We start from the raw sequence: 17,879 nt of genomic DNA, 5'->3' as shown, positions 1-17,879 counted from the left end.
CTTGTAGTATAAAAATTAAGTGACCATTGTGAGCCAGAAATGGTGTTACATAAAGCAGTTTTCAATCTGAATTTTGTTGAAACTAAAAGATGGGAAAAAAGTTGTGTAAAACCAGCTATGTTACTTTATAAATTCTGTTAACCCTATTTTATAATGTTTATTTCATTTGAATTGGATTTTTATGTTATAAAATCTGATAATTTAAATCTGTTACATTTGGGATACAAGCAGGTAATAACAGTAATAATAAACTTTTTGGAAGATATGAATGTGAACGGGTGATTGGAATAGTAAGTAAAGAAATAAATTTGTGGATATATATATTTCCTTTCTGAGAACCAAGTGTATTAGAACTTAGAAATATATGGTTACATGATCAAAAGGTACATATTGTTATTTGGCATTAAGAAAGTGATTCACTGTATGCCCCCTTTGCTCCCCTGGAAGTTTTATTTACTTAGTTTACTGTTCAGTAAGGGGATGGTGGTGGAATCCACATCCGAGGGATTTTTATGGGACTGATATAATTGTAAAGGTGCTTGTTACAATGCCTGGTACAAAACAACAATGCTATTTGAGTATTTGTGTAAGCTAAAAATCAATTGTTTCATGTTTGTTAATCTTATGTGGAATTTTCTTTAAGTGTGAATTTTATGTCAATGGTAATGGGATGAATGACTTTTTTGTGTGCAAAGCAATTTGGAAATGACTAAATTTAAGATCACCAGATTGGTAATCACTTGATTTTGATTTCAAAGTCTAAATTTAGGTACATGATACTTATTTATGATATTGTTACTGGTAAGCAGTTATATTAAAAGAAAGTTTCAGTTAAGATTGTTTAAACTTGTAAGATTGTTAACCGAACTATTTGGAGTTACTGCATAAATCAAATGTTTACAAAAGTATGCTCATGAAAGGTAATTATGTGAAGAAAAGACCTGTTAAACCTCCTTGTATAAATTTTGTTAATTATTTGGGAAAGATTTTATGACCAGAGAATTTAGGAATTGTATAGTAGTTAATGATATCAGGATAAACTGTTTTTGAAAAAGGGAAATATCCTTGTGAAGAAATGTTTTGTAAGATTTTTGGTATGAGATGATGGGGAACAGATTAGCAGACAAGAAAGTTAAGAAGGCCACCCTGTCCATAGAATCTACAAAGAGGGATATGTTGAATCCCCAAGACCCTATGACAAAGGCAATACTTGTGTTCATAGAAGCTGAAAGGGAAAATTTAATTAAGTTTTATGGGAAAGACTGAGAACAAGATGGGAGACACAAGATGAGAAAGGCAAGGAAAATTTTATTATCCAGGATAGGGAAGCAATCTCATTAGTCCTGAGAAAGGAAGCAGGGAGAGAGGGACAGCAAGTAGAGAAGTCTGCCCATTAGTGTATTGAATATTATCTGTAGTGAATTGTTTATAATCAGAATGATTTGATAAAAATGTGGGAATTTGTTTTAATGCTAAAAACTAAAATTGTTAATTGATTGCTGTATGTGGAAAGCAAGAGACTAGATGAAAACTTTATTTTGACTAGTTCTGCTCATTTAGAACAGTCCTATTGCTACTGTATGATGTTGTAAAACTGCCTGGGAAAGCGAGCTTGTTTTAGTTATGAAGCTCCTAAATAATAAACTTGACTTACTGAGAAGCAGCAAAGTCTACATACAAAAGAGTAAAAAGGATCTCTAACAATTGGCCTTACCAGGACGAGTTCAAAAATTGTGAAGGGAAAGATGTTAAAGGGAATCCCTTATGTATGTGAGTCCTGGTCAATCTTTGTGGTATATTGCAAATTAATGAGAGTAAATTGATGTTAAGGTAAAAAATAGATCAAGGAGAGATAATTTAAGAATTATCTACCTGAAAACCATGAACAAAAAGCATCATATTTCATACACATCATATTTCAAGGAAAACTGTCCCAATATCACAGATCCAGAGGGTAAAATAGAAGTAGAAAAAAAATCTGCTAATTACCTACTGAAAGAGATCTCAAAATGAAAATTGCCAGAAATAGAATAACGAAATTCCAGGGGTAGCCATCCCAATCTCAGAAGAAGAAAAAAGACCTAATTAAAAGAGATAATAAGGGAAGCTATATATTGCTAAAAGGTAATATAGACAATGAAGCAATATCAATACTGAACATATTGGACATAATGGCAGAGCATCCAAATTCTTAAAAGAAAAGGTAAATGAGTTTCAGGAAAAAATATACAGTAAAATTACACAGAGAGGGAACCCCAACTTTTCTCTCTCAAGCTATATAAATCTAATGATAAAATAAATAAGAAAGAAGCTGAGGAGGTAAATTCAGAAAACTTAGATATGATAAATTTCTGAAGAAAAAATGAATGGAAATAATGAGTACACCTTTTTCTCAACTGTACCTGGCACTTAAAAAAATACTGAGCATATATTAAAGAATACAAACCTTACAGCCAAATTCAGAAATATTAAATGCACAGTTTTCAGACCATAATGCAATAAAAATTACATTCAGTAAAGGGTCATAGAGTCCTATATTATTAATGAAAAATTAAATAAGATAATAGAATAAGTGAATCAAAGAACTAATCCTAGAAAAAAATCAATAATTTTATTAAAGAAAATGACAAAAATAAGACAGCATACCAAAAACTGGGATATACCCAAAGTCATACTTAGGGAAAATTTATATCTCTAAACATGTACACCAAAAAGAGAAAAAGAGCAGATCAATCGGGCATGCAAATAAAAAAAAAATCTAAAGAAACAAATGAAAAATTCTCAAACACCAAAATGGAAATGCTAAAAGGAGATTAATAAGAAAATAATTTTAATCAACTAATAAATAAAACTAGGGGCAAGTTTTATGAATAAATCAATAAAATATATAAACCATTAATCTGATTTTTTCAAAAGAGAAAAAAAGAAACCAAATCAGTATCAAAAATCAAAAGACTGAATGCACCACCAACGAATATTAAATCAAAGCAATTATTAAGTTATTTTGCCCAATTATATGCCAGTAAAACTGACAATTTAACAAAAATATAAATTGCTCAGATTAACAGATGAGGAAATAGTATATATAACTCAATCTTAGAAAAAGAAATTAAACAAGCCTAAGAAAATTAAACTAAATTAAACTGCCTAAGAAAAAATGTTCAGGATCAGATGGATTTACAAGTGAATTCTACCAAACATTTAAGAAACAGTTAATTCCAATACTATGGAAGCTATTTGAAAAATAGATTAAGAAAAAATCCCACCAAATTCTTTTTATAACATAAAGATTATTTTGATACCTAAACCAGGGAAAGCTGAATTAGAGAAAGAAAACTACAGAACAATTTTTAAATAGCAATGAGATAACAATGTATCATAAAGATCACATACTGTGATCAGGTGGGTTTTATACCAGGAATGTAGGACTGGTTAAATATTAGGAAAAATATCAGCATAATTAATCATACCAATAACAAAAATCATATGATTATGTCAATAGACACAGAAAAAGCTTTTGATAAAATACAATACCCATTCCTATTGAGAACACTAGGAAGCATAGGAATAAATGGAGTCTTTCTCAAAAAGTAGTATTTATCTAAAATTTAGAGCAATCATTATCTGTCATAAGAATAAAATAGGAGTCTACCCGTCAGATCAGGGGTGAAGTTAGCCCCCATTATCACCATCATTATTCAATATTGCTCTAGAACTGCTAGCTATAGCAAGAAGATAAGAAGAAATTGGAGAAACAAAAGCAGGCAATAAGGAAACAAAACTATCACTCTTTGTAAATGGCATGATGTTATACTTAGAGCATCCTACAGAATCAATTAGAAAACTAGTGAAACAATTAACATCTTTAGCAAATTTGCAGGACATAAAATAAACCCATATAAATCATCAGCTTTTCTACACCAACAGAACCAAGTAGGAACTGGTAGAAAAAGAAATGCCATTTAAAATAAATGTAGACAATATAAAATACTTGGCAGTTTATCTGCCAAGACACACCCAAGAACTGTATGAAAACAATTACGAAATACTTCACACAAGTAAAGACAAATCTAGACAATTGGAGATTATCTAGACAATTAATTGCTTTTGTGTAGGCCCAGCCAATATAATAAAAGTGACAGTCCTACCTAGATCAGTTTTAATTATTCAGCTACATACTAATCAAATGGCCAAAGAATTATTTTATAGAGCTACAAAAATAATAAAATTCATCCGGAAGAACAAAAGATCAAGAATATCAAAGGAATGACTGGGGGAAAATTGTGAAGGAAGACAGCCTAGCAGTACCAGATTTCAAACTATATTACAAAGCAGTAATCATCAAAAAATAAAATTAATCTGGTACTGGTTAAGAAATAGTAGTGGATCAGCAGAGTAAATTATGTCCAGGATCAGTGGAATAAATCATGTATACAATACACAGCAATAAATGATCATAGTAATATAGTTTTTAATAAACCCAAAGAGTCACACTTTGGGGACAAGATCTCACTATTTGACAAAAATTTCTGGGAAAACTAGAAAGCAGTCTGGTAGAAACGAGGCATAGATCAACATCTCACAGTTTATAATAGGTACATGATTTAGACATAAAAGATGATTATAATAAGTAAATTAAGGGAGCATGGAAAAATTTATTTTCAGTTTTATGGATATGGGAAGAGTTTATGATCAAACAAGAGAGAGAAGAGTCACAGGAAATAAAAGGTATAATATTGATAACATGAAATTAAAAAGTGTTTGCAGAATCAAAACCAATGCAACAAAAACTAAAAGGAAAGCAGGAAAATGGGATGTGAAGAGAGAATTTTACAGCAAATTTCTCTAATAATTACTTCATTTCTCAAATATATAGGGAGCTAAGACAAATTTACCAAAAAAAAAAAAGATTCATTCCCCCACTGACAAATGTTCAAAGGGTATGAATAGGAAACTTTTAGAGGACAAAATCTAAGTTACATGAAAAAAAAATGCTCTAAATCATTATTGAATAGAGAAATACAAGTTAAAACAATTTTGAAGTGCCATCTCACACCTATCAGACTGGCTCACATGAAAAAAGAAAAATGACAAATATGGTTGGTAGAGTTTTGAACTGGCCCAACCATTCAAGGCAGCTAGATGGCCCAGTGGGCAGGGTGCTGGGCCTGGAATTAGGAAGTCTCATATCTCTGAGTTCAAATCTGGTTTCAAACATGTACTAGCTGTGTGACCCTGAGCAAGTCACTTAACCTTGTTGGCCTCAGTATCCTCATCTGTAAAATGAAATGGAGAAGGAAATGACAAATCACCCCAGTATCTCTACCAGGAAAACCCCAAATTTGGTCACAAAGAGTTGGGCACAACTGAAAAACTAAACAATAACAAACCATTCTGGAGAACAACTTGCAACTATGTCCAAAGGGCTATAAAACTGTACATACTTTTTGACCCAGAAATACCATCGCTAGGCCTGTAACCTAAAGAGATCAATGGAAAAGGAAAAGTACCTATGTGTACAAAAATATTTATAATACTTCTTTTAAAAAAAATTTTTTTTGGAGGGGGAAGGCAGGGCAATTGGTGTTAAGTGATTTGTCCAAGGTCACATGGCTAGTAAATCTTAAGTGTCTGAGATTTGATTTGAACCCAGGTCCTCCTGACTCCAGGGCCAGTGCTCTATTCACTGTGTCACCTAGCTTCCCTATATAGCTTCCCTATAGTACTTCTTTTTATGGCAGCAAAGAATTGGAAATTGAAGGGATTTCATCAATTAGGAATGGTTAAATAAGCTGTGGTATATGATTGTGATGGAATACTATTGTTGTATAAGAAATAACAAGATGGTTTCAGACAAACTTAGGAATATTTATATGACCTGAAGCAAAGTGAAGAGAAGAGAACCCGGAGCACCTTGTAAACAGTAACAATATTGTAGCGATGATCAACTGTGAAAGACTTAGTTAGTTTAATCAACACAATAACCCAAGAAAATTCCAGAAGACTCATGATGAAAAGTGTTACTGACCTCCAGAAAAAGAACTGATGAACTCAGAATACAAATTAAAACAATTTTTTTTCATTTTTATTTATTTTTCTTGCTTTTTTCCAACATGGCTAATATGGAAAAGGTTTACATAACTTCATATGTATAATTGATATCATGTTGATTGCCTTCTCAATGGGTCGGGGAGGGTCTAAAGAGAGGGAGAGAATTTAGAAATCAAAATGTAAAAAAATGAATTTTAAAATGAGGGAGGGAGGGAAGGAAAGGAGGAAGGAAGGAAGGAAGGAAGGAAGGAAGGAAGGAAGGAAGGAAGGGAGGGAGGGAGGGAGGGAGGGAGGAAGGAAGGAAGGAGGGAGGGAGGGAGGGAGGGAGGGAGGGAGGGACAAATGAATGAATGAACAAGTGAAGCATTGGACTTAAGTCAAAAATATGAATTTAAGATCTATTTCTGGCACATGGTCTATATAGCCCTGAACACAATGGTAGGTAGGACTTTTAGGAACTCAGTTTCTTCCTTGAGATGCAGGCCTGTAAAAAACAGAGATTATACTCATACTAAATAATTCATGAGATTGTTGTACATCGAAAAGTAGGGAGAGTAGCATTACAGTTCTACTTGGGCAACATCTGGATCCAATTTTAGACTCTTCCATGTAGTGGTGTAACCATTTTCAAGTCATCCAGTGTCTGTGAACCTCAGTTTCCTCATGTTTAAAACTGGATGTCAGAAAAGGATAGAGAACTAAGAGATATGAGGTTCAAATTCCACCTCTAGCACCTACGAGCTATGTGACCCTGGGCAAATGATTTAACTGTCAGTGACCCAGGCCACTCTCTAACATGCTGATCTGCAAAACAGTTGCCAGAAAAAGAGTTTGGTAGGATCCTTTCTTTGCATATTATTCCAAATAATTTATTTAACATTGAAATTAGTTGGTTTTTAAATGTGCAATAGAATTCACTTGTTAATCTTTCCGGTCCTGGTGCTTTTTTCTTAGGAAGCTTATTTATGGGTTGTTCTATTTCTTCTTCTAAAATCTAAAAAACAAGTAAGATAATTTTGATTACATTAAATTGAAAAGTTTTTATACAAAGCAAGCCAATGCAACCAAGATTAGGAGGGAAATAGAAAACTGGGAAAGAGTTTTTACAACCAGTGTCTCTGATAAAGGCTTTATTTCTAAAATATAAAGAGAACTGGGTCAAATTTACAAGAATACAAGTAATTTTCCAATTGATAAATGGTCAACGGATATGAATGGGTACTTTTCAGAGGAAGAAATTTAAGCTATCTATAGTCAAATGAAAAAATACACTATATCACTATTGATTAGAGAGATACATATCAAAACAACTTTGAGGTACCACATCACACATATCAGATTGACTAACATGGCAAAACAGGAAGATGATAAATGTTGGAGAAGATGTGGGAAAGTTGGAACGCCTCATTGTTGGCAGAGTTGTGAAATGATACAACCATTCTGGAAAGCATTTGGAACTATGGCCAAAGGGCTATAAAAATGTGCATACCCTTTGATCCAGCAATACCACTTCTAGGGCTGTATCACAAAGAGATCATAAAAATGAGAAAAGGACCCACCATGTACAAAAATATTTATAGCACCTCTTTTTGTGGTGGTCAAGAACTGGAAATTAAGGGAATGTCCATCAATTGTGGAATGGCTAAACAAGTTGTGGTAGATGAATGTAATGGAATACTATTGTGCTATAAGGAATGATGAACAGTTGGACTTCAGAGATACCTTGAAAGACATATGAACTGATGCTGAGTGAGGGAAGCAGAACCAAGAGAACATTGCACACAGTAACAGCCACAGTGTGGGAGGACTGATTTTGATAGACTTAGACCTTCTCGGCAATGCAAGGACCTAAAACAATTCCAAAGGACACATGATAGAAAATGCCAGCCACATCCAGAGAAAGAACTATGGAGTCAGAATGCAGAATGAAACAGACTATTTTCTTTTTTGTCTTGTTTTATTTTGCTATTTTTTTCTTTCTCATAGTTTTTCCCATTCATTATAAGTCTTCTATGCAACATGACTAATGTAAAAATGTGTTTAACAGGAATGTATGTATGCAGCCCAATCAGATTACAAGCCATCTTTGGGGGGGAGGGGAGATGGAGGGGGAGAAAAATTAAAACTTATGGAAGTGAATTTTGAAAACTAAAAATAAATAATTAAAAATAGGTCTATTTAGATATCTATTTTTTCTTCAGCTAATTGAGACAGATTATATTTTTGTAAATTTTCTTCCATTTCACTTCAATTTTTAAATTTATTGTCATATAATTGGGCAAAACAACTCCTTATAATTGCTTTGATTTCATCTTCCTTAGTGGTATATTTACCCTTTTTGTTTTTAATGCTAGTGATTTGCTTTTCCTCTCTTTTTTTAAAATCTTATTAACCAATCTATTTTATTGATTTTTTCATAAAAGTAATTCCTATTATATTTATTAATTCAATTGTTTTCTTACACTCAATTTTATTAATCTCATCTTTATTATTTTACTGGGTTAGAAAAAATAATAAAAATCACTTGGAAGGACAAAAGGTTAAAATATCAAAGGAATTAATGGGAAAAATGTAAAGGAAGGAGGTTTTAGCAGTACTAGATATTAAACTAAGTAATAAGGCAAGTAATTATCAAAACTATCTAGTACTGGTTAAGAAATAGAAAGGCAGATCAGTGGAACAGAGTAGACATACAATTTACAGCAGCAAATGACTATAGTATGCTTGAAAAGTGTAAAAACTTAGGTTTTGAGGATAAGGATTTATTTGGTTAAAATTGTTGGGAAAGCTAGAAAGCAGTCTGGCAGAAATTGGGGATAGACCAATATCTTATGTCATTTACCAAGATAAGATTAAAATGGATATATAATCTAGATATAAAGAGAGATATTACAAGAAAATTTAAAGAACATAGGATATATTACTCATCAGACTTGTGGATAGGTGAATAGTTTATGAACAAACAAGAGACAGAGAGCACTGTGAAGTATAAAATGAATAATTTTGAATACACTAAATTAAAATGTTTTATGCAAACAAAACAAATGTAGCCAAGATCAGAAGGAAAGTAGAAAATTGAAAAAAAATCTGATAAAGTTCTCTTATCTCAAATATACAAAGAAGTTTGTCAAATCTATAAGAATACAAGTCATTCCCAAATGATAGTCAAAGGATATGAATAGGTAGTTTTCCTATGAAGAAATCAAAACAATTTATAGTAATATAAATATTCTCTAAATCATTATTGATTAGAGAAATGAAAATTAAAACAACCTTGAAAATATCATTTTATAACTGAAATGATAGAACGTGGAAGAGATAAATGTTGGAGGGGATGTGGAAAAGTTGGGACACTAATTCACTGTGGGAAGAACTGTGAAGTGATCCAATCATTTTGGAGAGCAATCTGGAAGTGTGATTAAAGTGCCTATACTCTTTAACCCAGCAATATCACTACTAAGTCTATTTTCAAAGATGATTAGGGAAAAAAGAAAAGAATCTCTATGTTCTAAAATATTTATAGCAGCTCTCTTTGTGGTGGCAAAGAACTGGAAATTGCAGAGATGCCCAATCAACTGGGGAATGGCTGGACAAGTTGTGGTATATGATTGTGATAGAATACTACTATGCTGTAAGAAATGATGAGCTCAGTGATCTTAGAAAAACATGGATAGACTGGCATGAAATAATTCAAAGCTAAATGAGCAGAACCAAGAGAATGTTGTATACAGTAATAGTAATGCTGTTTTAAGAAAAAGTTAGAGTGACTAAGTCATTGTGACTACTATAAATACCCAAATTAGATACAAAAGACTTATGAATAAAGCTGCTATCTGCATCCAGAAAAAAAGAACTAATAAATAGAATTATGTATAGAATGGTTTTGCACACACACACACACACACACACACACACACAAATACACACCCCATCTCTAGGGTGGGGAAGAGAAGAAAGGGAAAAAAAGAAACTTACATAATAACTTCATTATATATTTAAAACGAAGAGCAAGTACATCATAGACTTTCAATTTCATGTGCAATCATCTTTTTTTCTATTCTGTTATAGAAATGCTTGTTTTATTTTGTCATTTCAGAATAATTTTTTTAAAGACAGATGCCAAACATTAGTAGAGATACTACCCTCATCAATAGTTCCTAAGCCAATGAAATCACAGCTCTTTACCCCAAGCAAATGAAGTCAAAACAAAAATTAAAAAATCAAACCTGGAAATTAGGACAATAATGCTTTTAGTGTCTCTATCCCAGAGTTGTTGTGAGGACAAAAGGAGCTGGTAAGTGTCTGAGGTTGAATTTGAACTCAGGCAGATGAATTTTCCTGACTCCAGGCCCAGCAGTCTATCCACTGTGCCACCTAGCTGCCCCCTTCAATTTATATATATGCATATATAATGCTTGACCCTGTAATTAGCATCCTGAATGAAGGTCCAAAATGTATGCCATTTAAAAATGCAACATGATTTCCTCCTTCTTTTACAAGCAACACAGTCACTGAGACATGACATCATTCCCAAAAGGATATACTAGAATCCCTTGGAATATATAGCATCCTTACTATGTAGCACACAGTTTATAGAAGACAGCAACAACTACTGAATAAAGATATCATCAAGAGAAAGTATAACCAAAAGACAAGGTGGCCTGGTCATATGGACAACAAGGGACATCAGATGCAGTCAGTCCAATTAGCGTGCTATACACCGATCTCAACAAAATATCAAAATGCCTTGAGGAAGGACATTGGTATGTTGAATACATCTTGCTCAGCTAAGCTATGGAAGAATGTGAACAAGAAAAGCTCTGCAATGAGTAAATGGGTTGAAAAATACAGGGATGGCAGGTGTAACTGGTGTATTTAAGCACAAAAAATAAATTCTAGGAATTACATAGAGGGCCTCAGAAATTATGTTTTTCACTATATAATCACTTAGTCAAAGGCATAAAATACAGTAAATGAATAATCTGATAATGGAAAGTGCTGCTATTTATGAACTCTTTTGTTTTACAAAACATTTTCTCCACATCCCAACCCCCAAGAAATGAAGATGGCATTTGACTTTTTTACACTTAAAAACAATTTTTTACACTTCTAAATTAAAGTTTTATCTTTTAATTGATAGGAATCTATTTTCTTTCCTGTACAACCTCCACCCCATTGAAAAAGGAAAAAAAATAATTCCTTGTAACAAATATGCATAATCAAGCAAAACAACATCTCATTGGCCATGTTTAAAAAAACCATATGATTCGTTTTGTATAGTTTCTTCTTAACCGGTTCTCTGGAACCATGGCTGTTCATTGCATTGATCATGTTTCTTACAGCTTTCAAAATTGGTTTTCTCTGTAAAATGTTGTTGCTATTGTATAAATTGCTCTCCTGTTTCTGCTCATTTCATTCTTTGTCAGTATACAAAAGTCTTCAAAATTGTTCATTTTTACAATGTTGTATAAAATTGTTCTTCTAGTTGTGTTTACTATACTCTGTATCAGTTCATACAAGTCTTCCCAGGTTTCGCTGAGACCATCCCCTTCATCATTTCTTATACCACCATAATATACCAACATATTTCTATGTCACAATTTGTTCAACTATTCTCCAATTTATGAACATCCACTTAGTTTCCAGTTTTTTTTTGCCACCACAAAAGAGCTGATACTAATTTTTTTATATACATATAGGATAGGGGGCAGAGGGAAGGGAAAGAAAGAGGAGGAGGAGAAAAAGGGAGAGGGAAATAAGACAGAGGGGGAAGCAAAGAAAGGAGGGAAGGAGAGAGAAATCATTTATTAAATGCTAATTATGTATCAGGTAGAATGGATAGCTAAAGCCAGTTACATTGTAAGCAGTAACAGCTGATCGCAAAGGGGAGCAACAGTGAAAACAATAAAGCACATAGAAAAGATTGATCTTTGTCTTTGTCTCTGTATATGTATGCATGTGTGTGTCTGCATATTTAAACTGAAGAATCTTTGGTCCATTTATTGTAGGGACAATAAGGCCCTAAAGGTATGAACCTATGTATTACATCAGAACACATAAATCTCTCTCTCCAGGTGTTGACCTTTATCAATAAAAGGTTTATATTGCATGTACTCTACTCTTTCTCAGAGGGCAGAGAGGATACACTATTTCATAAGGAAGTTTAATTGATATAACTCAATGTCCACAATGGGGTTAACAAAAGTCAACTCGACAAGCATTTATTAAGTGCCTACTTTATGCTAAACATTGTGTTATGCACTGGAGATACACACACACACACACACACACACAAGTAAGAACCTACAATCTGTGCTCTGAAGGAGTTCAAAGTCTAATGGGAGAGAAAATGTGAAAATAACTATGTACAAACAAGGTATAGACTAGATAAAATGGAAATAACCTTAGAGGGAAGGCAGTAGCATTAAGGGCAATCAGGAAATGTGGAATTTTAGGTGGAACTTGAAGGAAGCCAGGGAAGTCACAAGATGGGAGATGCGGAGGGAGAGAATGTCAGATACAGGGTGAAAGCCCTTGAAAATGTACTGAGTCAGGAGATGGAATATCTTATGTAAGGAAGAAAAAGGATGGTGTCACTGGATTGCAGAGTACATAGAAGGTTTAAAGGATCAAAGGTCCAGAAAGATAGGAAGGTGTCAGGTTTTGAAGGGTTTTAAAAATCTAACAGAGGATTTTATCTTTGACCCTGCAGGTAATAGGGGGACACTGGAGTTAAGTAAATAAAGAGGTGACTATGCTTATGAAGAACAATTTAACAGGAGATTGGAGGATGAACTGACATCAGACCAATCAATTACTTTGCCAATTAGGAAGATACAGAAGTCAAAGATAACCAATGAAGAATATCAGCCTGGAGTCAGGGAGACTCATCTTCCTAAGTTCAAACTCAGCCTCACACACTTGCTAGCTGTGTGACCCTGAGCAAGCCACTTAAGCCTATTTGCCTCAGTTTCCTCATCTGTAAAATAGGAAGGAAATGGCAGACCACTTGAGTATCTTTCCCAAGACAAGCCCAAATGGGGTCATGAAGAGTCAGAGAAGACTGAAAAGACTCAACAAGTTGCACACAATAATCTAGATGTGGTCTTTTTAAAAGCCCACAATTGGAATGTCATTTCCTGGGATCTAAAAACTATAGTTTTATAAATTATATTTTATTTTAAAATGCAAACATTTCAGCAAAGGAGTATTATAAACAAAGATCAATGTGAGCATTGACATCTTGAAAGAAAAATACAGTATAATTTCTGGGTTGATATTTGGGAACAAACAGGGGTTTCTTATCTTCTTTATAAATCTACTGTAAAAGCAAACCACCTCAGCTCAACCTGCAATCAATAAAATTCAGTTAGGAAAATACACTCTTTAGTAATCTACCCAAATTGAGCAGATAAATGGGTTCATTAATTATAGCCAGTTAGTGGGCTCCTCCAAATTACTTCTATCGATTTTAGTTAAATTGGGTCGAGTTAAGGAACTCAGATTGTTGTTTTTTAATACTTTTCCATAATGCCATGGACTGGGGCCAATTTTTTTTAATGGACAGAAACCGCAAACTCCCACAGATATACAATATAGCCACATTTCTTGTCACTAAGTGACGGGCTGGTCATAATTCCTATAGCTTATTGCACCTAGTCAAGCATAAATGTCAGAAGGCTCCATCCTATGCACATAATTCAAATGCCTGTTTTTGCCTCCCTGAGGCTTGCAGAGTCAGATCTTGGTTTGTGTTCATTTTCAGAGTATTGTGGCATTTTAGATTTCTTGACTTTATTATGATCAAACTCTGTTTCACAATTTAAAAAATATCTTTTATCCAAAGCATATATTTTTATCTTAATTTTTCGCATTTGCATCTCTAGTTAATCAGAATCCTTAGAAAACTGCTTTACTAAACGCCCAAGGAATGGAGAATGATTCTAAAGAATCATATCTTTGGATAATAAATTTCTTTGCCTTTTTCCCCATTATTTTTTCAAAGGACAAAGCCTTTCACGAAATTCATATTGTCTCCATTCCATAAAGCATCTTATACCTTATGTTTGGAATGTACTCTGTCCTCACTTCCAGGTACATTTCTTAGCCTCCTTCAGGGCTCAGCTTAATTGCCATCTCCAACATAAGACCTCTCCTCATCCCTGCCCTTCCCATTTCTAATAACTGAAAAGAGCCCAAATTGTGTGTGTGTGTGAGAGAGAGAGAGGGGGGGGGGGGGGGGGGGAGGGGGGGAGGGAGAGAGAGGGACAGAGACAGAGAGACAGACAGAGAGAGGGAGAGGGAGAGAGACAGAGAGAGACAGAGAGAGAGAGAGAGAGACAGAGAGAGACAGAGAGAGAGACATTGATCCTCTCCAGTACAAGTCAGCTTCTTGAGGGCAGAAATGGGATTTGCATGTAATGGGTACTTAATAGATGCTTATTCATTTGAATTGAATTAAAATAAATTCCCTTGAAGAAACCATTTTCTCTCCTGACTTTGAATCTTCATTTACATACCAACAATAACTAAATTTTCACCTCTAGTCTGAAACACTCAACCAAATTCTATTCCAACATTTCTAACTGAATAAAGAGCATTTTCATTGGGAAGAAAAATTTTCCCTTCAAGTTCTCCCAGGATGTCTTGCCACAGGTTCTTTTTTTTTTTGGAAGGGTGAAGGCAGGGCAATTGGGGTTAAGTGACTTGCCCAAGGTCACACAGATAGTGTCTGAGACTGGATATGAACTCAGGTCCTCCTGACTCCAGGGGTCAGTGCTCTATTCACTGAGCCACCTAGCTTCCCCATCATAGGTTCTTGAAGGATATGTCACCACAATTCAGGTAGGGCATAGGAAGGTGGAAAGGCTTTGAGTATAGATTTAGTAATATTTTGTTGGTTTGCATCTGAGGACCAGCCTAGGTAATTAGTGAGAGGTTCATCAACAGACTGACAATGGGAATGATTTTTTATTTTGGGGGGGGCGGTAAAGCAACTTTCCACCATTTACCAGGTCATCTATAGACAAATTTTTATAAGCTACAAAGGCAGAGCAAGGATCCACATCAGTGATATAACAGATATTTTAAGTATAATACCATTATGTTAATTATCCACGACTTTTACAGTATACCTAATGCACAACCTTTTCTGCATAAAGATAAACCTCTTTCTGTTTTCATTCTTTTGATATATTTTATCCAATTTACTATCTCTATAGCTAGCTATACATAAATGTATATAGATACATGTGCATGTATGCAAACAATTGTGAACATGTGTGTATTATAAGCATATATGTTTAAATACACATCTTGCATGTTCATAATTTTTTACATGTTGTTCTTTTCATTAGTGTGAAAGCTCTCTGAGGACAAGGACAATTGCCTTTGTTTGTATCCCCAGCATTTATCACAGTGCCCGGCACATAGTAGGTATTTTATAAATACTTACTAACTTGATCTGATTATATTTAAGTAAATATATGGTACATGCCATAGGACTCATAGCAAAAGATATATGATATATCAATATGATATGTGTGTTATACATAGAACCCAACCACAGTAAAGTTTTAAAAAAAAGTCCTGGATTTAGAGGCAGAGATGCTAGGTTTAAATCCCAGTTCTATTTCTACTCTTTTCTTAACCTTGGACAACAATTTGACTTCTCTGTACCTCAATTCCTTCATTTACAAAATGAAGGGATTGGACTAGAAGACCTAATATGCCCAAATTCGTGATTCTTTGACCCAGTTACATCAACAAACCAAGAAATATCTGTCCTCCTTTACTTTCCATTTCAAAGGAACTCAGTAAAACAAATATATTTTAAAATGACCATTTAATGCAATGCAGAAACTAACTCTCAAAACTTTAGTTACATAAATTCAACCTTTGTGTTGCCAAAGTTCAGCCTGTTTATTCTGTATATGGCCCCTAAATCTAAAGAGAATAATTGTTAAAAGTGAATGGTATTCAAAATGGAGTTATAAAGATGAACTGGATGCCAATCAGTGCCTTGTGAGCTTATTTTAACATGAGCTAATGCTGCCTTTCTTTAGGACTGTGGCTCTCAATCCTATACCCACCCACCCTATGTTTCTCATGATTACAGACAAATGTGAACTTGGAGAAGTCACTTAACTTCTCTTCGCCTCATCTGCAAAATGTTGGGATTGAATTAGATGGTCACCAAGGTTCTCTAGCTCCTCCAGCTTCTATGATCCTCTGATCCTACAAGTCTATAAACATTTGTCTCTGTAACAACAAAAAAGGCAAGATGCCTATACTATAGGAGAAAGGAAAGGAGGCTACAAATGAAAATCCACTACAATAAATTCTATTATGATAGGGTAGAAGATCCTAAATAATAATATTTATATATTATAATATTCACATTATGATTGTTATCATATAATAATATATAATGATATTTCTATATAATAATATTTCTACTTCCAAGTAGAAATTCCAAAAAAACCAGCTTGATTTGGCTCCAGGGAACTGTCTTCAAGTGGTAATCATATGGTGGGAACTTAAAGCTTTTTAATCATGATTTTCCAGTCTCTGATTCAAGTGCCTTCCCTTCTAAGGTAACCTTCCATCTATGCTGTATGCATCTTGTATGTACCTATTTATACATGTGTTATATCTTCCTTTAGAATGTAAGCTCCTTGAAGGCAGGGTCTGTTGCTGTGTTTTTTTCCATTTGTTTTTTGTTTTATATACCAAGCACTCAGCATAATTCCTGGCACATAACATGTGCTTAATAACAATAATAATAAATGCTTGTTGATTGATTCACTAATCCTGGTTGCCTTCCTCTTGCTACTCTGTTTTTTTTCCTAAAATATGGTGCCAAGAACTAAATACGACTCTCCAGTTGTAGGCAGACAAAGATAGAGTACAATGGCAAAAAAAACCAATATAGATATTGATTTCTTTGACCTCTATTTCCATAACCATTACACTCCTAGAGAAGGTTATCAAATTAGGTGATTGCATTGGCAGCAGGAAAAGGGGATGGGGAATCTTCTTAGCCAACAATGGATTCATACGTTGACTAGAAGCAAAATTTGATGATTTTCCAACTCTAAGATTCTGGAATTTGAAATATTAACAAATAACAACTTCTCTGTAACTCTTCTCACTCCTTCCAACCTCTGATTTGTGAACCATTACCTTGAGAAAATCTATCTCAGTTCCCGAACAACCCAGATATTTAGTTCACAAAAGGATCCAGGACCTAGGAGGAATGTGATTGATACTTTCTTCTTTCCCTTAATCAATTCAAAGCACAGGCTTTAACTTGCTAATTAACAACAAGGAGGTAAGTCATTAGTTACTTTATTTCCAGGTGCCACTAATTTGGCAATATGGCAAAATTTCATGACCACAAAATACTGGTTTGCCTTATAATTCAGGATGATGGGATTTCACTTTTGGCATTTTTCCTCTGATTTTCTCGAAGTTCATATGGATGATAAAGCCAAGAAGTGACTTGAATATGATTTGATCATGGATCTGGAAGGGCTTTGAGAGAAAATCTAGCTTAATCCAAACCTGAAAAAGAACACTTACCAACAACAACAATGGATCATAACCAGCAAGTAGAGATCCAGCTTTCACATGAAGACTCGCATGAAGACTGAATTTACTTTCTGGGCTGTCAAATGTCTGTACATCAAAAACTGTTTCTGAATGTTGACTGGTAAAGGGGATGAATAGAAAAGGGTCTAGAAAGTGTAGTTAGGAAAAGAGGAAAATGCTAAGGGAGACATTTTCTCAATGACCTGCCCTGTGGTTGCTCATCTTCTAACAGATCT

At 34.1% G+C, this 17,879-nt stretch overlaps 1 protein-coding gene across 4 annotated transcripts in view; it reads right to left on the bottom strand.

The window, feature by feature from the left end:
* The window catches only part of IL15 (interleukin 15), a 160,444-nt gene that overhangs the window by 61,429 nt on the left and 81,136 nt on the right, over positions 1–17,879 (bottom strand). The window lies entirely within an intron of this gene.

Source organism: Petaurus breviceps, unplaced genomic scaffold, assembly GCF_028583685.1.
Source record: "Petaurus breviceps papuanus isolate PSGF00001 unplaced genomic scaffold, PetGlider_PUasm1.0 76, whole genome shotgun sequence".
NCBI lineage: Eukaryota > Metazoa > Chordata > Mammalia > Diprotodontia > Petauridae > Petaurus > Petaurus breviceps.
This window is presented reverse-complemented; position numbering and strand designations above follow the sequence as displayed.